The sequence below is a fragment of the Phyllostomus hastatus genome, unplaced genomic scaffold (genome assembly GCF_019186645.2).
Source record: "Phyllostomus hastatus isolate PE091 unplaced genomic scaffold, TTU_PhHast_1.1 phas_scaffold_78, whole genome shotgun sequence".
NCBI classification, from domain to species: Eukaryota; Metazoa; Chordata; class Mammalia; order Chiroptera; family Phyllostomidae; genus Phyllostomus; species Phyllostomus hastatus.
Window position 1 is genome coordinate 27261970 of NW_025334041.1, and position 23623 is coordinate 27285592.

The 23623-nt window shown below is 40.7% G+C and overlaps 1 long non-coding RNA gene across 1 annotated transcript; it reads left to right on the plus strand.

Moving 5' to 3' along the window:
- Positions 1 to 2304: 2304 nt before the first annotated feature.
- Positions 2305 to 21763, plus strand: LOC123811039. The gene is made up of 3 exons (XR_006784338.1): positions 2305 to 2488; positions 15620 to 15734; positions 20828 to 21763. It is a non-coding gene; the product is annotated as an uncharacterized LOC123811039 (long non-coding RNA).
- Positions 21764 to 23623: the final 1860 nt, after the last annotated feature.

The window sequence follows — 23623 nt, forward strand, 5'->3', positions numbered from 1 at the left end:
CCCTGAGGCCAGCTGTGCTGTGAGGAAACCCAGGTTAAACCCACACACAGAGGCCATGGGGAGAGGCCTCCAGTACTATGTATAGACAGAGACAAGTGGTCAGCTTCCAGATGTTCTTGCCACCCACTGTTCCAGCGCCAATCATTGCCTGACTACAACTAGATGACAAAGTCTGAGCCAGAACTGCTCAGCTGAGCCTTTCTTGAATTGCTACTTCATAAAAACCATGAAATATTATGTTATCTTTAGCCCTGGGGTAGTTTATTACAAAGAATAGATAACTAGGAAGGTCACCAAAAATACAGAGCCAACTACTCAGTTTTGCTGGGCCCCTGAGGAAAGGGGGAATTTCTGACCAGAGAGGCCTTGCTGCCAGAGAATTTTAGCATATAGACCACAGGGTGTGGAATTAAGGGTCTTGGCCTTTATTTACCCCTTTCTCCAACTTGCTTATGAGGGATGCCTTTATGCAATTCACTTGAGTTTTTCAGATTCCACAACTAAAAGAACCCATGTGGCTCTCAGGAAGACTGTGAGGGCCAACAGGACGTAGTAGAAGCAATTCTCAAGGAAAGTATTCAATAAATGTCGCCTGTGGCTTGCCCTGGCCTTGCTCAGTTGGTTGAAGTGTCATCCTATACACCAAAAGGCTGCAGGTTCGATCCCTGGTCAGAGCGCATGGGAGGCATCCGATCCATGTGTCTCTCTCACATCGATATTTCTCTCATTCTTTCTCTGTCTCTCTCTCCGTCTCTCTCTCCCCTTCCCCCTTCCTCTCGCTCTAAAATCAATAAATGTATCCTTAAGTGAAGATTAAAGAAAATGTCACAATGTGGTTTGATTTCCTCATGCCCAGCTCATCTTCAGGAAGGACTTTAAAAAAGCCAAAGCTGCTTTTTTAAAGCTGCAAAAGTCAAAACAGGTAAAAATTTTATGAGTAGACTTTCTTCTAGTGAAACAGATTCAATAAAGCCAACTGATTCCCATTAAATGTCAGTTACCTCCTGACTTGTTGAAGAAGAGATGAAAGGCCCTCCCCTTTCCAGGATTTGCAGAGGAGACTGCTGCTTCCCATCTTAACTAGAGTCTGGAACTCCATGGGGACAGGCCCCATTGCTTTTCAGTAGCAGAAACAGTAGAAAACGTCTTCTCTCTAAAGGGCCTCTTGTATGAGCTTTGCTCTCCGTGAGATCTCAGGGAACATATGTGGTCAGGATCATTTCTTCCAGCACCACACCTCTTTTCAAAATTCCTCCTTTGGCAGCCAGCAAATCTTTTATAATCCCTCTGGAAATAACTTTTCCCTGGGGAATAATCACCCTAGCAACGAGGCAGGAAAGAACACATAACCGTGTCCCGGGAAAGCCTTGTCTGAGGCCACCATTTAATGCCAGTCCTTGCAGGGCATGGCGACTACCAAAGAGAAATGTTGCTTTGATAGAGAAATCAGGTTCAGCGGCTGCTCAGCATGGGTGGCCTGACAGCCAGGCAGGACGGTTCTCAACCTCGGTTACTTCTCAGATTCAAGGACTAAAGGAAAATATTCAAAATTAATTATTTACTTTGTATTCAGATATTTAACCTTCCTCTAACCAGACAGAGGCAGAACCTGAAATAGTTGCTATCCTACAAGCTAAAACTGAGACTGTTTTCTGAAAAGAACTATGTCTGTACTTTTACATACATGTAATGTGAATTGTTCAATCGTTGTCAGTTTTGAGCGAAAATCTTAAGGAAGCTGTTCATTAATCATAAGGCTAACCAAGCTCAATATTTTTGACAAAAGAAAGATGGGCACAGATCATTGATACTGCACTAATTAGGATTCTGGAAATTTAATTAAGTCAATATGTTGAATTTAGTGAAATTAATTTTGATTGTCTCAGGATAACATCCCATAGAAAGATAGAGATTTAGAAGGATAGGTGGTATTCCATAGGCTATGTTTTGGGTAATATTTTCCTCACCTTCCAATCTGTTTCCACAACCCCAAGTCAGAGTAGGAACACAAAGGAATTTTGTTTCTGGCTTAATTTTTAAAAAATCTAATGAAATGAAATGCAATTCTAAGGCTACCTTGCCTCTAATTTTAAAGGTATTAAAAACACTAATTGTTGGACATATAAAAAGATATATTTTTGAAAAGATTAATAGAATTGAGCTATTAGCAATTTTGAAATTGACTTTACTATTATAATTTTTAAGTGCTTCAGGCCTTTTAATGGAAGCTTTCAGAACTGCATCCTAAGTCATTTAATTTCTGTTAACAGATCTGTCCTGGCTCCTTATTGGCATTTATTCCTGTGCCACCCACGTAGAACTCCAAATGTGGATCCAAGGACTGCTGAGCTGTGAACACTCTATTTGTATAATTTTGCCAGTGACCACCCTTAAACCTCAGAAGAATCAAAGGAAAGCAAAGATATGCTGAAATGTTTAAAAAAAAAAAGAGGGGAAAAAACCCAACCTGGAAGACACTTACAAGAATGTGAGTTCTCCTGTACTGCACCCTGTCAAATCGGGTTCTTAGGGTCAGGACCACCAATGCACAGGTTTTAGCTTTGGGGCTTCTGGGCATGATCTGTGGCAAAGTTGTATACACACACGTACCAGCCTGCCCAGCGCGCCACACAGGGACCGAGGCTAACCACAGCTGAAAGAGGAAACCCTCGTTTGGTGCAAAGAATAGGTGAATTGTGAGCCCTGGGTCAAAATACCTTCTTTTACCTTCCTGCGTCCTAAAAATAGAATTCGTGTGTGAGAGCGCGCGCGCTCCCAGGCATGTGCGCCTGCATGCATGCGCTCTTGCGCTTTGTACCTTAAATCAGAATAAAAGGACGGGAAACGGTAGGGCCTTTGCACTCAGCAACTATGGATTAGGCAAGAGCTGAACAAAAACAATTTATAGTAGTCATTTGAACCTTAACTACTGACTTTCTTGCCAGCCTCACCAACAACACTAAAAGCTTTGTTTCATTTTTATTTCAATTTGCAATTTCAATTTTATTCAGTGCTCTGAATTAAAGTGAGGATAACATCAGTTAATTATGAGTTAATTTTGGCATAATCTGGAATGAATTAGATGATTACTTGGTTCACATAAATATATTGTAATCATAAATTGGGATTTGGGGCTTTGAAGGGAGCTTTGAAATTATTTCCCATCTAAACCTCTCATTTTAGAGATGAAAAAAAAATGAAGATCTAGTGTGATTAAGTGACCTGCCCAAGGTCATACGGCTAATTAAAAGCTGAGTAAGAACTAGGTTCCATGTCTCTGGCTTCCCCATCTGGTGTTTGTTTTGTCTATTGCACCCCAACTTTTGATTAGTCATAATAAGAGGCAGCAGTGACCTGGATTAAACAAAATTGCAAATAAACTTGGTGTCCCCTTTCCTTGTTCCCGGGCTCCTTGAAAATGAGATTGTTTTGTTTTGTTGTTTATTCAATTAGCTTTCTACGCTCTGGAGTATTTAACACAGTATATAGATTTTCAGCAAAGAAGGTGTTAAGTTAAATGCACTGAATCAATGGGGAAAAGCAACTGGTCTCTCTTTCGAGGAGCAGCAGATTGATGTTAATCTTCGCATTATGGACAGTGGAGGGAGACGGCCAGCCAGATGGAGAATGGTGGGGGAAGCTGGTCTGGATTTATATTTTCCGTGTCTGTTCCACAAAGAATAGACTGCATGGAAGCAATACAGGCTTAACAGGAAAATACAAATAGCAGTATTATTTATATTATGTGAATAAGTCTTTTCTTTTTATTATCCACCTCAAGTTGCTAATGAATGGTATTCTAACATGTAGAACTTACTTGCAGAGTTGTTTCTTATTTCTCAGCTATAACTTAAGTCATCTCCCCACTGTGTGTATTACAACTAGCTCTGAGCTTGTGAGGATTCAAAGTAGGTGCTAATTAAAATTTTAGCAGTGAGTATCGCATATGATCAAGAGCACTAGAAGTGAGAGTGTGGAGGCATGGTGCAGCCCTGGACCCGTCGGTAATAAGCTATGTGACTCTGGACCAGTACTGCAACCCACTGCTGTTTCCCATCTTCATTCCAGCTTTAAAATCATATGACTCAATTCCTTTCTTAATGAATTCACAAACACTTTTAGATCAGCGCCATGTTTATTGTTCTAAAGAAGATGACACCCTCATTTGGAGGGAGCAGACTTCACATACCATGTTGTCACCATCACAGATGGAAGACTGCAGTCACACACTGGGCAATGGAAAGGTGAAGACAGGATTAAAGAGCATGAAGGTGGAAGGCTTTAACAAACCAGGAGGGGAGACAGGCCCCTCATAAGATAAGTGATGTTCACACAAATCTCTTCCATGCTAAGGGTCTAATAGTGTCCAGTTGGTTTTCTTTGGTTAATGTTTTTTTTAAATAAGCACTAAACTGGGTTATATAATCTTAAACTCCATCTGCATGCTGAGAGAGAGAGATGTGACCTAGACCAGAACCACATATCCTGAAACTGGAAGACGGCTACAATTTAGCCAGCCCAGGCGCCCCCTCCAGCAGACAGGGCCAGTGAAACCAGTGTGGTCACACAGGGCCGGGTGCTCAGAGGGCCCCCCAATTGGGGTTTAATGCTCTGTGGTTGCTGTCTTAAAATTCTTAGTAATATTATCTTTGGATGTAAATGCTGTGAGTGAAGTGTAGCGGGGCAATGGGACCTGTGCCAGGATCTTGGCCCTCAGCTCCTATCCGCCTTCCTCCATCTCCCTCCACCTCCCCTGGTGGGGTTCCCAGCAGCCTGCTTCTCCACTCTTGGGCTCCCCAAATACCAGCCAGTCTCCCCCTCCCCTGCCCCATGATGGCTGCTGCCCTCCCCTGCTGGCCTGAGCCTGGACCCAGCACTGGGGTGGGGGAGGAGGGATGAGTGGTGGCCACTGCCTAGCCCTGGGCTGACAGCCCTGTGGTGCAATCTTTGGGGGGGGGGGCAGTGTGGGGGGAGAGCCTCTCCTCTGCCCCCGTCAGATCCTGAGCATATTCTGGCCCTGAGGTTTAAAGATCCTTGGGGGTCTGAGCCCACTGGCTGGAAGGAGCAGAAACAGTAGCTGTCTGGCCCCCACAGCAGGCCCCCAGACATCTGGGAGGGTCTGCCCTGCACCTGCCCCTGTGCACAAGGATGGGGGAGCCCAGCATGGGTGGTTGGAGGTAGGGGGCATCCTCTCTTCCTCCTCCCACCCTGCCTGAGTGGGTTTATATTTGTCCTTTCTCATCCCCTGGAGGCAGGAAACTTCCCCTTTATTTTTACAAGGTGCTCTGGTAGTTGCATTTAAAATTGGCATGGCACAATATAAAAATAAGTGGGAAAATTCATGCTAAATATTTAATATCTCAATTTTACTTTCCTTAGGATGACATTAAATAGCAAATAAAAGCCCTATGATAAGGCTAAGAGAAAGACTATGGCAGAAAGGAAAAAGTTTCCAGTGTACCTTTAAGGGCACTTTCCCTCTGCTTTTTAACGAGCCTCCACATTCTACTTAGCACTGAGCCTTACAAATTATGCTCTCAGAAAGAGTTTTTCATTATGTAGGCTAGAGTATTGTATGACAAATGTATTAGTAGGGTGTTTTATTGTTTTTATTACATATTACAATTGTTAGTCACAAAGAGTTGCTTACCCGCCAACACAAAGAGAAAATTCCAGCCTAAAAAAGTTCACTGTTTCATCACGTTTATATATTACTTTCAGAAGGTTAAAGGATTTCCCCCAACCCCTAGTCTTCTGCCCCCTTTTTAACTTTATTTTTATTTATTACTGCCTCTGCCATTTTCTTGAAGACTCCTCAAACTTTCAGAAAGCCTGAGTTTTTAACATCGGAGGCTTGGAAACAGTCCTCCAGTACTATGTGCACATTGGCGGTCATTGGGAGGCAAAACCACTCACCAAGGACACACTCAGAGGCAGGAGGAGAGCCCCTGGGGGGATACACAGCCCCGCTGCACAATGCAGAGCCTGCACTGCGGGAGAGCCCAGCCTGGTCTCCTCCGCTAGGTCTCACTGGCTGAGACAGCGCAGCAGCACTTGACTCTCGGGGGGCAAGACATTAGAAGTGAATGACAGTCATTGTTAATATACGTTAAAGGAAAGTAATATAGAGACAAATCCTGCTACAGTAAATCAGTTATAATGGTGCTATATGTAGATAGCATTAAGGAACTAGGAGCCGACAATTTTGTATTCTGCTGTCTTCACTTGACCTTAAAATGTCACCTCTATCTGCTCTAATTTGCTTGATATTTTCTTCTTTTTGGATTAGTTGCTTCTGGTTTTGTGCCCAAAACTCTTCTGGATTTAGAGATATTTCTTTAGAATAGATTCCCAATTATTGGGATAAAAAAGATAATACTGATAAATATTTTCAAGTAGTTTTCCAAAATATGTGACAGAAATTCCTACCCCTATAAACTTGAGCATTTTACAGCATTCTTTCCAACACTTAAGATTTGTCATCTAATGTGTCAATTAATTAGTCATTTTCCAATTTCAAAGGAAATCATACCTCATTTTAATTTGTATTGCTTTGATTACTAATAAGACTGATTATTTATTAGTCACTTTTAATACCTTTTTTCTTTTGTAAAAAAGTATTATCAAAGTACAATTTACCTTTTTAAGAGACTGTCTTTATGTCCTTCTACAAGAATGGAAAGACTATGATGGCAGAGATGGGCAATATTAGCTCTGGGCTTACATTCTACCAGCGCAGCAGTGCCAGCAAAGAAACTCTCTGTCCCACACCAACTATAAGTGGCCTGGGTAGGATCACACACACACTCTGAGCCAGTCTCCACAAGTGGAGGATAGAGCTGTACTTCCATCCGTGAGGCCTGGGTCATGTGCCAACCGTGACACCGGGGCATGGAGTCAGCCCCGTTGAGCTGGGAGCAACGAACATCATGGTTCAGTACAAGTTGCTGACCTGGACCAAGGAAAACTACACAGTGCCTAACCATAGACATCATAGCATATAGTATAAGGTATTTCCACACCTTCAATTCAGTGTGTGCTTCCAGGCTACAGAGAATTGAGGAACAAGTTATCACAAAGTGAAAAGCAGAATATACTTGCAAGTGATCAGTTATCAAGTGCTTAACTTTCCATAGACAAAAACTAATGCTCCCTTTTAGAACTAAGCATCTGCTGAAAGCAAGTATTGAACAAGATCTATTGTACACAGTATTTTATGAAAACATCAAGTTATATCCTTAATGCATGTCCAAACAAAACTTCTCTTGACAAATCAGTCACCATGACCGTTTCCTCTGAGTGAAGTTTGTCTGGAGTGAGTGAAATAGAACAATATAAAAATCTTTGTAAAAAATAATAATGGAGCCCTAACTGGTGTGACTCAGTGGATTGAGTGCTGCCCTGTGAACCAAGGGGTCACTGGTTCAATTCCCAGTCTAGGGCACATGCCTGGGTTGTGGACCAGGGCCCTGGTAGGGGGCACCCAAGAGGCAACCACACATTGATGTTTCTCTCCTTTTCTTTCTCCCTCCCTTCCCCTCTCTAAAATAAATAAATATTAAAGTCTTTAAAATAATAATAATAATAATAGAAAAGTATCTCTTTTAAGAGATGTATTTTCAGTTTATAAGGGGGTTCAGATGGATATAACCCATGAGAAGCTGATTGAAATGAATTTTGAAATCTTAAAGCTCAACACTGCAGAGAAGTATACACTGAAAGACTTCTCTGAAAGTGTAAACAGAAGGACCACATTACATAAGACTCCTTCTTAGTTATTCAGTCTTCTTAATCACACTCCTTTCCACTTATATTTTGATCACAAAGAGACTACATGTCATAAAACATTAATTCATATTTACTTGTGTTAGCCCTGAAGTGTATGTGAATATTGCATTTTTCACTGTTCCCTTTCATTGCTGAAAAAAAAATAAAAAACCTGTGGGGACAGGGGATGCACAAAGAAGCTAAGTTCTCTGAAGTCACACAATTACTAACAGAGCCAGAAACCCAAATCCTGTTTCCTCTACTCTAATCCACTAAATCCCTCCAAGAAGCATCATAACCCTCATCAATCGGATATTCAGAGTGTGCATTCCAATGGCTAGAGATCAGGCAAACTGTAAATGCCACCAGCAAGGGCTAAACATGAATTAGTGAGCACCCAGAGCTGAACCCAACTCCTCACTCTGAACACTCTGTAGTCAATCCATTTTTCACATATTTTCCTGAGTTCTCTTGGATATTATTATAGCTCTGGAAAGAGAGTTGGTTGGAAAACTTGGCAGCAACTGTGCAAATAAAATGAAATGAATAAGTTTTTCTTTTAAGAGAGTTTATTTCTCCAAAACATCGGTTCAGAAGCTGTGGAAGCAGCCGTATTTAATTAAACAAATGCTAAGAAACCTCATGTTTTCAGTGGAGCAGACGTGGTTTTTGCCATCTGTCTTTTTGCAACTGCAATCTCCAAAGAATAGATGTGGTAAAAAGGAATCATGATTGTTTTCTTCCCTAACAAACATTTTTCATGGAAATTGTTATTATCTTAACTACTGTCACAATGAGCAAAATGGATAAAAAGGAGTAGAATTTCCAAGTAGGTTTCTGAAAAGGTCCTGATGTCTGTGATAGGCTGTCCGTTTCCTCATTTAAAACGCTTGTACGGTTGTCGTCCATTCCCACATGAACAACGTGGGAAAACAGGGGCTTTTAGACAGATGGATGAACACATGTCGCTTGATTCTGAAGATAGCAGGGTCCCTGGAAGTGCCTTGAAAACCTATAGTTAAGAAAAATGCAGAAAAATGAAGTGCCACCTGTGTTATGATACAATATAAAACACATTAAGAATAACAAGGTGACAGGATTTGCTTTCCATCTTGGATGAATTATGAAATACATGCAGGTAGTCTTCTTGTATTTGCAGAGTTGGAATAGTAATAATGCTAGTCAGACTCAGAGGGACATTTTATGGTTACCAGGAAGGAGGATTTTAAAAGCAAATACTTACTAGGATTATTACTCACATTTTAGATTCTCACTTCTAAAATTATTTACAATGTAGAATCATCTAAATCCTACTTCTCTAAAATCTCTTGAATTTACATATTTGTTTTTATTGCTGTCATTATTACCCCAATCTAAAATGACATGATCTTGTATGAAGACTGTTTCAGCGCAGCTGTATCTCTGCCTCCGTTCTTGTAAGGCTGACTCCGAGTCCCAAAAAGATTGTGGTTCCCTCTCCCAACCCCATATGTAATTTGAATAAAACTGCTTTATCTTTTAAAAAGATTTTAACATATGACTATGGAACACTGTTTGCTTTTTTTTTTCTGGTCTTAAAGGCAAGAATGTGACTTACATTTGTACAAGACTATCGTTTGATACAAAAGTGTCTCTCCGTTTGGGTGTCTGGATTCTGGACCTTATTAACTAGAATCCAGAACTACATTCTGATGGATAAAAAAAGTCATGAAATTCATACTTTCTCATCCATAAATCTTTTTGAAAAAATGTTTCAAAAATTTTTAAAGATTTTATTTATTTATATTTAGAGGGGAAAGGAGGGCGAAAGAAAGGGAGAGAAACATGGATGTACAAGAGATACCTTGATCCGTTGCCTCACGCACGCCCCCAGCTGGAGACTTGGCTGGCAACCCAGACCTGTGCCCCAACTGGGAACCAAACCAGTGACCTTTGCAGGCTGTCACTCAATCCACTGAGCCACACCAGCAGCCAGGGCTCATTTGTAAATCTTAATCAAAATTTCAAGCTCAAGAATCACTACGCACAATACAATGGAAATGAAACTTATATGGCAATTTATATTTTTGCAAGAGAAAATACTTTTGAGAAGCATACATTTATTGTTTTTGCCCACTCAGCCCCTACTGGCTGTTCTTTGGGGGACCAAGCCTCACCCATTGGGTATGCCCTTGAGAGGATTTAAATCAAGGAAATGAACATGAGATCCAGGCTAGACCAATCAGAAGCTCTCTTCCTAGAATCTGAATCCTGAGCAAATTTATTCATCCTGATGACAGTGATCTTAAGAACTGTCCATTGATTCTTGCTACCCATATTCGTGGGGCTACTCTAATTCCCATCCTTTGGAGACCAGGCTTCTTGAATTCTGGCAACAATAGCCTTCTACTAATTTCCTTCTTTGTTTAAATTAGCCAGAGTTGATTTTAGTTTGCTACTTGCAAACAGAGAACTCTACTTAATACAACTTCTGGTCAAGAAGAATGAGCAAGTAAACACACCTCACCTCTAAGCACAGCAATAGCAAAAAATACAACTGTACTACAAAACAAATTTCACCCAGAATTGTCAAAAAATCAAGCTATGTGGAAGTGCAACAACCAAGGATTTAGGAAGCCACATTCATCCAGATGGATAGGCAGAGTCACAGAGACAGGGAGAGGCATGGAGATACAGAGCTGCGCAGAGAGGTGCAGAGATGGGAATGTGTGGTCCCACATCCACGTGTGGTGGATAAAAAAACAGGAGGGAAGGACTTCTGGTCAAGATGGAGGTGTAAGTAGACATATTTCACCTCTTTGCACAACCACAAATGGAATTACAAATAAATCTCAAAATAAATAGCACCCAGAACTGTCAGAAAATCAAACTATATGAAAGTCTGACAGCTGAGGATTTAAAGAAGCCACATTCATCCAGACAGGCAGGAGGGGTGGAGATGTGGAGACAGGCGGAGAGGCACAGTGTGGTGCAGAGAGGCAGTCCCACATTCATGTGTGGAAGGTAAAAACTGGGAGGGATACCTTAGGAGTAAGCAATCCCATCCCCAGGCCAGACCACACAGCCCAGGGTTCCAGTACCAGGAAGATAAATCCCAATAACTTCAGGCTGTAAAAAACAGTGGGGGTGGGGCAGCAGAAAAAACTGCTGCATTTTCAGGAACTCCACTTAAAGGGCCTATACAGTTTTAAAACGGACACAAACACACCCACTCTGGATTTCAACACCAGGGCAACAGCTGGAAAGGTGCCAGTTGTATATGGTGAGTGGGTGAAGTGACTGGAAATGGGGCCAGTGCCAGCTGAACCTCCAGAAGCCAGGCGGCAGCACAGTTCCCACTCTGAGTCCTCCCCACACACGGATTCACAAAGTGATGAAGTGGGTTGCCCCCACCTTGGCAATTACTTAAGGGTCTGCCCCACACAATTTTTTGGTACCTATTCAACAATAGACCACACTACCAAGACAGGGAGGCAAAGCAGCTCTACCTAATACACAGAAACAAACACAGTGATGCTGCCAAACTGAGGAGACAAAGAAATATGGCCCAAATGAAAGACCAGAACAAAACCCCAGAAAAAGAACTAAACAAAATGGAGATAACCAACCTCTCAGATGCAGAGTCCAAAACACTGGGGATCAGGATGCTCAAAGAACTCACTGAGTACGGCAACAACATAAAAGAAGAAATAAAGGTTACAGTAAGTGAAATAAAGGAAAATCTGCAAGAAACCAACAGTGAAGGGAAGGAAGCCAGGATTCAAATCAGTAATTTGGAGCATAAAGAAGAAATAAACATTCAACCAGAACAGCACAGAATTAAAAAAATCAAGGATAGTATAAGGAAATCTTGCACATCTCCGAACATGTCAACATCTGAATCATAGGGATGCCAGAAGAAGAAAAGGAAGAACAAGAAATCCAAAACCTATGTGAAAAAATAGAGAAAACTTCCCTTGATGCAGACACTAGCCCAAAGTGTCCGCGTCATTATGGATGAAATGAGACATTCACATAGACTACTGTGTCTGGTGGAGGAAAAGGGACAGCATGGCTTTTCACTCAAGGGGAGCAGAAGCTGCGGCTTCCGCCATGACAGGCCTTTATTTCTCTTCCCTGCACATTACATGATGGTCCTCATTTACTATGCACAGGTTTGCTTTTAGGTGGTTACATTTCACAGAAAACAAAGGAGCTAATGCCGCTAATCACATCACAGAAGAGGGATATTTGCAAATGAAAAGGCAAAAGTGGTTGAACTGGTTACACTCATCCTTGGAAGGTTTAGCATGGATTTTAGGAAGTTACTTTGCAGTAAATGTCCTCAATTCTGGGTGAGGGATTTTTTTAGCAAGAGCAAGACTAAAAGCAGCCTAGGCACATTGCAGGCCTGATTCAGCACGGGAGAACCTATCCATGGGTGTGGGTCCTGTACATCTCTGAGTGGGAGCTGGGCCCACACCATGCAGAACGGTCTCCTACATTCCCTAATTTGGTGAAGTAAATAGACATACAAGTCCAGGAAGCACAGAGAATCCCAAACAAGTTGGACCCAAAGAGGTCCACACTAAGACACACTATAATTAAAATGCTAAAAGTTAAAGATAAAGATAAAAAGAGAATCTTAAAAGCAGCAAGAGAAAAAGAAGATCAAAACTATGAACATTAAAAAAGCAACAAATTCATAACTATCAATAATTGATTCTAAAAACAAAGAAAAAAACCCCAACAAACTAAGCAAACAACTTAAGCAGGAACAGAATCATAGGTATAGAGATCATTTGAAGGGTTATCAGCTGGAAGGAGAAAAAAGAAGAATGGGGAGAAAAGTTCAGGAATTAAAAAGCATAATTGGTAAGTACAAAATAGGCAGGGTGATGTTAAAAATAGTATGGGAAATGGAGAAGCCAAAGAACTTGTATGCACAACCCATGGACATGAAATAAGGAGGGGGATTGCTGGAGGGAAGGGGGTACCAGGAGGAGGGTAGCAAAGGGGGAATAATTGGGACAACTGTAATAACATAGTTAATAAAACATACTTTTAAAATAATGGGAGAGAGACCTTGGGTTTGAGGGATCCCAGGCCCAGACCAGACTGCCCAGCTGAGGGTCCCAGAGCAAGGAAGATAAGTCCCCATAAATTCTGGCTATAAAAATCAGTAGGGGTCAGGGCAGTGGAAAAAGCTACATCCTCTTAAAGGTCCCGCAACAGACTTAGGACTCACACAGACCTCCCACACACACCAGGATTCAGCATGAGGGCAACAGCTGGAACAGCACCAGTGGCATATGGGAAGAAAGTGAAGGGCAAGTTGGGAGACAGCATCCTCCTGGGCAAAACTCCACAGGCCAGGCAGTGGTATTGTCCCCTCTGCAAGCCCTGCCCCACACAGAGCATCAGAGCAATGACATGGTTGCCCTGCCCTGGCAATTACCTAAGGCTGTGCCCCATAAAACTTAACAGATACACTAAGACAGGGAGTTAAAGTGGCTCTACCCAATACACAGGAACAAACACAGGGAGGCTGCCAAAATGAGGAGACAAAGAAATATGGCCCACATGAAAGAACAGAACAAAACTCCCGAAAAAGAACTAAATGAAATGGAGATAAGCAACCTATTAGATACACAGTTCAAAACACTGGTTATCAGGATGCTCCAGAAACTCATTGGGTACTTCAATGGCATAAAAAAGACCCAGGCAGACATGAAGGTTGCATTAAGTGAAATAAGGAAAAATCTAGAGAACCAATAGTGGAGGAATGAAACCAAGAATCAAATCAGCGATTTGGAACACAAGGAAGGAAAAGCATTCATTTAGGACAGCAGGAAGAAAAAAGAATTTAAAAAGAAAATGAGGAGAGGCTTAGGAACCTCTGGGACATCTTTAAATGTACCAACATCTGAATCATAGGGGTGCCAGAAGGAGAAAAGGAAAAGCAAGAAATTGAAAACTTATTTGAAAATAGATAATGAAAGAAAACTTTCTTAATTTTGTGAAGGAAATAGAACTCTACTTAATACAGTTGTCACACTTTTTAGTCTCAATACTAAGCTAATTTACCTTTAAAAAAAACCTAAATAGTACTGTAACCTTAATTTCACAACAAAGTTGTAAAATAATATAATTAAAAAGGAGAAAATCTGTAACACATGCAGTCTTGGTCACTCCTTTCTTTGTATATCTTTTTGTTTTTTAAAATTTTATTAATTGTATTGTGTGGTGACATTGGCTAATAAGATTGTGTAGTTTAGGTAGAAGATGGTGCTTAGACTACTCCAAGTTTTTTTCGAATACATACACATACACACCATTTGAATAGTCTTTGAACTTGCTATTAGTCTAAAGCGATACAGCTCAAACACACATTTCTCATTGATATTAAGGGTATCTACAACTGAAGATTCTTGGAACAAACACAGGGAGTAAACACTTGGGTACTCTGTGCTAGGATTTCTTCTTACAACTCTTACCATAAGTGAAGGTCTGAATGCCTTCTGCCAAGTTACCCCCTGGCCTCCAGATGGAGGGGGGCTGGGGAGACTTGGGGTTAACAAGACAGTGGCCATTTTTAGCTCAGTTGCTACCCAATCAATTCTCTTTTCATTTCATGATTGATCTTCTGAGAGACAAAATTCCTCTAGTTTCACTGGAGACTTTCAAGTAAATATTTCATTTTCTAGTATATTTGTAATATCAAACTTTAACCATAAAATAATGAGACTTTGGAAAGCAAACAATGGCAAATGTATAGATCCAAAAGAATATTATTTAAAGTAGATATTTTAAGATGCTATCCAATTTGTGAATAGAGCAAAAAATATTTTTATAAAACCTGTGTTAGAGTTAGTCTCATTATTTGTTTGACCATCACAATACATAGTGCCAAATGACTATTTTTTTGTGTCTGAAAAATCAAGTTTATCCCCAAAGAATAAAAAATATGGTCATTTTCCAAATAATAGTCAATGTTGCTGAACAATGTGCATAGTAAGATCTCATTTTGTAAAATCAAACACAAATATGTTCAAAACACATTTTTTCCCATTTTAGTGTGGCATCTTTTATTTCTAAACAGGTATTATTAAAATAATGGTTCATCATATAATTATTAGTATCTGAGAAATAAAAAATATTATACAGAATCCCAATGTCCCCAAGTATTCCACCCTACTTTAATATTCCTCACTATTAATATCCAATTCAAGTGTCTCAAATTTCTGTCCTGTGTCTGCAGCATCCAACACGCATCCCCAAGGATTTCTTAGAGCCCTATCATCATCTTTTGGTCCAAAGAGCTGCTCCAGCTATTTTTAAAAATATATTTTTCAATTACAGTTGGCACATAATATTATCTTTGTTTCAGATGCACAACATACTGATTAAACATTTTTATACCTTATGAAGCAATTATGCTGATTAAATCTAGTGCCCATCTGACTCCATGCATCGTTTTTTACAATATTATTGACTATAGTCCCTATGCAGTACTTCACATCTCTGTGGCTATTTTTATAACTGGCAGTTTGCACTTCTTAATCCATCTCACCTTTTGTCACCCAACTCCCCGCCTATCTGGGGAGCACCAATTCATCCTCTGTATCTATGAGTTTGTTTTGTTTTTTAGAATCCATATGTAAGAAAAATCATATGGTATTTGTCCTTTCCATGACTTATTTCCCTTAGCAGAAAACCCTCCAGGTCCACCCACACTGTCATGAGTGGTTCCATTTACCCATTGTAGACAGTGTCGCATCTTCTGTATCTCCTTATCTGTCAGTGGACACTTAGCTACAGCCCTTTTTGACCCACGCTCATCATTTCGCTTTGTGTTTCTGAACTTCTTCAGGTACTTTGGCACTGTCTTCATTTCCCAAGCATCATGAACACAAAACTGTATGGAAATTCACACTTCTACTAGAATATAAGGAAAACAGGGACACATTACAGGCCAGCACAAAATGGTAAGTAACATAAAACAAAATTTTATAAATATTAATTATTCTTATCCATCCCAGCCCTAGGGAGTTTCTCAATGGCAGTTTTCTCCCTGGGCTGCACTTCCCATGATATTTTGGAGGAACTGTCTCTCCTTGACGTATACATCTTTTCCCACGTTCCTCCTCGTTCAGGTCTGAGAGCGAACCTTAGAACCTCTCTTTCTAGTTGCCGGAGGAAACTCAGTATTTCTAAGGTATGTTATGCAGAACAACCTCCACTCCACAACGGATTCACAATATTATTTCATATTAGAATATAAAGCCATATATTTACTTCAGAACAATTATGGTATGGCTGAGGGGAGTTGGGGGTAAGTGGGGTGCACAGATGGAGGGGATTGGTATGTGTTGGTAATCATCGAAGCTAGTTGATAACTTCATAATACTAATCTTTCTACATTTATCAATGTAATACAACGATAAAAAAGTTTTTAAAAGACAAGCAAATACCACTTGTGGGTGAAATGTAGAGAGGAGGTTTTTTCTGTGGAGGTAAACATCTCTCCTTGGGAAGTCGGAAGGTATCTGTGGGGCAGCTCTTACAAATGGTAACAAATTGTGTAGAAGCAGGTACTTCCAATCCCACTTATTGAAAAAGCTTGTTAAGGTAGTTCCATAAAAGACATAAACTCATAAACATTACTGTTCTCCCTCCTCTTTCTAAAATTCTGCACATTCTATTCCTTTCACCTGGAACACTTGCCTGGTCTCTTCCCCCCACCTTTCCGTGCTGACTTGAGCTGTATTTCAGGTCTCGCTTTCTCTGGAAGGCAGTCTTTCCCAGACCAACTTAGGTTCTCCTGCTCTGTGCTCTCACAGCTACCTTTCCTTCTCCCTCTCAGCACTCACCACACATCACATGTTTATGTTTATGCCTAGATTGTACAGTCTGTGAGGGCAGGGACAAAATATGACTCATCCTGGGCTATAGCCAGAGTAGTTAGCATAGTGCCCAGGACATGGAAGGCATTCAATAAGCATTTGTTGAATAAATGATTGAGTTGATGGAATGACACTGGGTAAAAGCACTATCCTAGTTCTTAGTTCCTTTAAAGCAGATATGATACCTATGTGTTGAAAGAAGGGAGGTGAAGAAATAGAGATTTAGAAGCAGAGTTGTTCAGAAAGGAAAGGCAGGTCCGTGCTGAGTGGAGTGGAACGTATATAAAGCACTCAAGCTGGGAGCCCTTCCCTTCTCAGAGAAGTAAGGGGTTCAGAGCACAGGGAGTGAATGGCAAACAATAAAAACAACTCATATACAAACAACTTGGGGTTCTTTACAGATCTATTATGTTTCCTTTCAATCTATCATCATTGTATTCATGCGTGACTTATCTGTACTATCAGTCATTATAATATATAATACAGGAACAATACCTCGAAACAAAGGGCATTGAATTATATTATTTTAAGATAGAATCTATTTTTATGTGTTAATTCTGTGAGAGAATGAACCAAAAAGGTAAAAGAATGGGCAATAAATTGTTCTCTTTTGTGATTTATGTTTCTATACATCTTTGTGTATATATGTATGTTTGTATGACTTTTGAGGGAAAAGAACTCCCTCATTGGGCTGCTCTGTTGGACCTTACATAAATGTAAAAAGTAACATCAAAATTCCCTCCCCCCATTATTGAGTTGTCAAGGTTTCTCCAGCAATTTTCTAATATTCCCCCTACTGTCGCAGCAGCACTGATTTCTTCATCCCTAACTCAGAAAAGGCATTAGGGCTAGCCTTGAAATGAAGGTTTTCATAATATTTAATCTTTTTTTCTTCCTTTGCTGTAGCTTAAGTCCCATTACTCCTGGTCCTGTCCTTGTTGACTAATGAGGATAATTGGTCCCTTTCCTCCTGAAAACATCCTTTTATGTATTGGGGAGAGTTATTATGGCCCTTTTCAGCCCTCTCTTCTCCAGGCAGAACAGGTCTGATTCTCTTAACCTCTCCTCCCAGGGCTGATTTTGCAAACCTTTGATCATTTTTGTTCTTCCCCTCTGAACTCTCTCCAATTTGTCTGTCTCTTTCAAAGGTGGTGGCCAGGAGAGAATTCAGTCCTTCATTCAAATCTTAGCTGATGTGATATTAACCTGACCAAGGCTGCATGAATGTGTAATAGAATCTGAAATATTATTTATCCAAATTCTAGTACGAAAGTTCCCTTAACTTAAAGAAATAGAAATTTTAATTTGACACCCTGTGTTCTTCAGGCTGCACGATAGGAAACCACAATATATGGGACACTGTGAGATATCAAACAATAGTGAACAAAACTTGAATTAGAGATACAAGAACACTTTTAGAGTAGGTGAGCTTCCTGAAGAAAAATAAATAGAGCTTTTCAAATACTGAGGAAGATTTCCACAAAATTCTGTCATTCTGCTCTGCTGTGTAGGCTCGAATGTTTGTAAAAGACTTTATTCTATGTTTACACTGCTTTGAGAATCTCCTGGGAGTCAGCAAACTTTCACACAAACCCAGCTTGATCTAAGGCTTATTTTGTTGATTTGCATCACAACCTCACATTACACTAGTAGTTACCAAAAACCGTAGCCCATCTGCTGGCTGCACAAAAGGAGACAGGGCTTTTCCACCCAAACATGAGACAAGATTAAGGAACCATTTAGAAGAAGATAGGTTTTACATTTTCACACCATTAAAAAACTAAGGTTGTACCAAAATAATCTACTTAAGTCCTTTCATTTGTACTATTCCTTCAAATTAAGTAATTTAGTAAACCCCCACTCCCCCAAAACTGAGGGAAATACAAAAAGACATAGAAAGCATCAGCCCTTGCTTTTGCAGGGTTTGCCCTCAAGCAGATGAGACAAGATAAAGAAGCAGGAAATACAGTAGTACTTCAGTGCTCGTGGTGAATTCGTTCCAGAACTCGTCAGGAGTGCTGAAACCGACCAGTACTGAATGCATCGCCCCGTAAAAAAAAAAAAAAATGCTCTCCTGCGGGGCAGCGTCATGACTCATACAGGTTCTAGCAAGTGCGACAGGCCCCCGGCAAGTGCTGAGTGCTGAAACATTCTTTTCTCGTCCAAACGTGACGAGTACCAGGTTTGATGAGGTCTGAAGCCAACGCGCACCGAGGCACGACTCTACCAGAAAAGCAGTTTAATGCTTCACTGTGTGGGGCTAAGTATAAATAAAATAATGGTTCAGAGGACAGAATAAAGAAGAGAGACATGGCTTTATAGAAAAGATGGGCTGACAGGGAGCCTCGGGAAACAGGCAGCAGAAAAGAAAGCGAGAGAGAAGAGGAGAAACAAAGGCAGGCAAGGAGAAAATAACACGATGGGTCTCCAGAGGACAGAGAGGAAACTGACTTGACTGGCATAAAGACGTGAGTTGGGGAGCTGTGAGAAATGAGGAAAGTGGGCTGATCTGATGGGCATTTAAATTCAATGTGGCGGACAACTGGGGGCAACTGAAGGATTGATGAGAGTTACTATTCGGGAAGATCAGTCTGGTGGCAGCCTCCCGTATGGATGGGAAGAAGGGGGCGGGGGGCCGTGCTAAAGCAAAGGGAGCACCTGTGAGCATTCTATCCATCACCAAGCGCTTTGGGCTGTCAAACTTGTCCTTTTAAATATTTGAGCCCAATTATTCTCCCTTTGCTCTACAGCTAGGTGACTTCCATTCAAGTCAGAAAAATAGTCAGCTAAACATTTCAGTCTTAATCCATCAACACATGTATTTGAAGCAACTTAGAGACCCAGAAAGACCATTTAATTGTGGATATTAATAGAGATTCAACTTTAAATGCTTAAATCTGATAACACTCTTTCTTTGGAAAGAGAGAGGAAAGGGGCTGGGGTGAGGAGGAGAGAGAGAGAAAAGGGCCTGAAGAGTGGGATGCGGTGGGGGAAGAGAGGGGTGACCACTAGATGTCACTCTTGCTAGGCTACCTCAGTGGGCTTAAAATAAACTGAGTTTTCAGTGCAAGAGAAGATTTTAAAATCCATGGTATTTACAGACAAAATACTCCCCAACCCAGCTCTCCCCCACATCAAATCTCTGCCCAAAAGGCACATTCAGGTTATCCATCTGAGGGCATATTGTAATTTCTAAAGTAGGCTGGCTGTGGTTGTTGCAGTCTTGTTTTCAATCCAGCTTCCTTCCTGAGCACCGGGCACTGCGCAGGCTGTGTGCAGGGCTGGGCCGTCACTCTTCAAGCAGCATATCCAGTCATATTGACTTAGTGGGTTAGTGCTTTTTTTAGGGATTTTTAAAAATTTAATCGCTTAGTATCTGACGTGGAGTGCTCGATTTCGTTGCACATGTCCCAGGTCCATTGCTACAGAATCCCAGAGTTCTCTGCGTTGCCACTGCACAAGGTATTTTTATTTAATACGGCAGGCAGTTTGGAAACTCAAAGCACACTTTCTCATGGTTTACACAGTCTTCATTACTGAGCTTTAACGATATTTCAGATATTTAAATTACTCTACATGTTTAGGCTATAGCCTATGTTCTGAACATAACATCATACAACAACATGTTTTGTGTATCCAGTAAAGGCTCTCAAGTAGCCCTGTATGCATTTTTTTGTAAATAGACACTCTATTAAATACCTTATGAAATATTTAATGACCATGCCCTATGGCAACCAAATTGTTTTCAACCCAAATTCTTGGGATCTTTTTCTACTCTTCAACGATACTATTTAAATCAAGGTGCTGGGAAGACAGCCACACACTGGAGTGGAAGCCATCTTCCGTGTCTGGCTGTTTTGCCGTCTCCTGTTTTTGTGGGGGTAACAGATACAGGTGACTCAGCTCTTGTTTCTATCGCTGATTATAATTCCATAAAACAGCCAAAGTTGAAATATCATAAAATAGTTTCATTGAATTAAAGCGATTAAAGATGAAGATGTATTTGTTCTTCAAATTCATAAGAATGGGTGTACATTTTTTTTTATCAGAAAGGGTTTTTTTTTGTTTCTTTGTTTTTTTAAGCATCCAAGCCTGAGTGTTGTTTTACGGGAACATTGGGAGGCATATGGAGCCAGGTCTCTGTGCCTTCTAGAAAATACTGTCTTTTTTCCCAGGCATGTGCATCCCTGGAGAGCTACTTGGTCACCTCCTCAGCTGGACTCCTAATTGCACAAAATGAGAGGCCCATCTCACAGCGTGTTCTGATTCATCTCGCACTGTGATTTCAGCGCGCCAGACATTCCAGGCTCAGGGCAATGCCCAGAATTCAGAGGATTCCAAGGGCGAAGACCTTCGAGGCCCCAGATGTGACGAGCAGGCCCAGAGTGTGCAAGCAGCCAGCTCTCGGAGGGCACTGGGATGCACAAGAAGAAGCTGTTCCTCCCCGCCCCCCGCCCCGCCCCGCCTCTGCCCTCTGAAGACTTTCGTTTCTTTCCATTTAGTCTAAGTCACCATGAGGGCAGATACAGGCTGACAAATTCCTTGAACGCTCTCCGTGCAACATGGGGCTGAATGACCAGAAAAGCTGACCTCTCTCTGGTGTGTGAAGACGATGTGAAAAAGTACATCGATCTCTATTTTAAATGCCCTACAGGAACTTACTTCTCTGAAACACTATATATATGAGGGGAGACCCAAATACCCAGAATTTATTTATAAAAATTGTGTAGTTATTCTTACATATTTAAATTTCAGTCACCTTCAAAGTACTCTCCATTTGATGTGATACAGAGAACTTTTTGCTACTGCTCAAAACAGTTTTGGAACTCATTGATTTTGCCTTTTGGTGCTCCTGTCATTTTTTGTTTCCCTTCTTCCACACCAGCAAAATGTTTCCTTTGAGGAATTTTTTTTTCCTCAAAAATTCCGGGGAAACAAACAAAAGTCTCTTGGGCAAGATCAGGGGAATAAGGAGGGTGAGGTATGGGGGTCAAAAACTGCTGAACACAGCATGGTGTGGGCAGGTGTGCCCATAAATCACCCATCACAAAATGGGCAAATGCATTGAAAAAGTCTTCAGAAAAATTCACTGAAGCTGAACACAGCCTCTCACAACAACACCAGCTGGTACACTGATACAGATGAGTTCTTAGAACACTCACCAGGTGGGGGAAGCCTGCACTACAAGGGGCCTGCCCTCCAGAAGATAATTCCGTTTTTTTCTTAGGTCCCTCCTGGTACAATGTGATGAGTTTTTGTGTTGATTTTTATATTTAGATTTTATACACTGATTTAATTTAAAAGAATGAGTATATTCCTTTTTGTAAATAAAAATGAAGATACAAAAAAAAAGAAATATTTATATTGGCAAAATAAAATGAGATTTTGAAACAATATAAATAACTTAAAAATACTTTTGATACAGAACAAAAATGGGGTTCTGTTTGCCATGAATTATATATAAATCAAATGTTTATAAATCTCAAAACAAGCTTATAATCATTCAGTTATCACCATCATTTCTTCTGTAGCAACAAACCGGAAGCCTTAAGCAATCTGAAAAAACTGGTATTGTGGGATCTATATTTTAAAAAGTAAAGTATCTACCCGCTGATATTATGGAGTCTCCATTTTATAAAGTAGACTGTTTACCCACTGATATTGTGGAGTCTGTATTTTATGAGGTACAATGTTGACCCACAAAGAGAGTTTACATATTTTCCATTAATAATACTTTCAGGAGTTTGTTGATTCCATTGTAGGCTGCTTCAGAGCCACAAAAGAAACTACTTGTAGTCCCCCATTCTATCACAAGCCATGCAAAGTTTTCCTAGTTTATATGATGCAGTGATATTTCTAATGTAGATGGTTATTTCCACTTGAGGTCAAAATGTGGTAACAATAGAAAATTAGACATTTGGCAGAAATCCCAGGTTTTAAGCTTAAAGAAACAGAAGAACTTTTTGATCATTGGTATCTTGAAAAAAAAAACAACCAAAACTTTGCGTTTAGCTATATGAAAGTATCTTTGCAAATTAACAATTCATTATTGGTAGTGAAGTTGATGGAATGTCTTACTCTAAACTAAAATTTAATAGTTCAGATGGAAAGCCCAGATTAGAGGGAACAAAGCCATTAAAACTCTATGCAAGGCGTCCCAGGAGACATGTGCTCTACATGGCAACTTGTCTGGAGTTCTCTTTGGAAACGCTCTCTGTCCGGATGCTCCCACACTCCACGTGGGCCCCCTGCCAGTTGCACACCACATCCGAGCACAGAGGAGGGATGTGGAATCCAGAGCTTGACTTGGCTTTCCCAAATCTAAACTCTGCACAGTCAATAAGAGGGAGGACGGAGTTTGTGGCTGCAAAAAGCACATCTCATATACTGTTTCACGGCATTTAAAACAAATTTTAAATATATTAACTGCTACATTTACATCTGTTTATCCTTTCAGGTGTTACTGTTGGAGGGTGTGCAGGTGGTTCCCTCCATAAAGATATCCAGACCAGGGTGCTCAGGTGTGAGTAGGCTGAGCTCTGGCCAGGGCTGTGGGACCTGAAGGAAGGGGCTCCTTGCTCCAATTCAAACAAGGCAACTATACGTGCTGGCGGCAGCCTTCCGTCGTTTACACTGTGCCCGGTCCTTTCTCCTTTCCCTCTAATTCAATCCATGCACCACAAGAGAAGAGGCAACATTGTATACCAGTCTTTCCTTGCGTAAACTCCAACAATTTATCCCCTACTCCTCAGCAAATCACACATTTAGCAAAATAAGTTAATAACTTATTAAATAATAACTTTGTAAATAAGTGAGTAAGCTAGTCACTAAACAACTCTTGAGATTTACAGAAATCAGTACATTTTAGAGAGGATACTTTCAGGTTCTGTCCTCAACTGTGAGTGTAGGTGGCTAGTAACCACAGAGGCCAGAGAGAGCTGGGCTTTTTAAGTGCTACTCAGGGGCTGGGG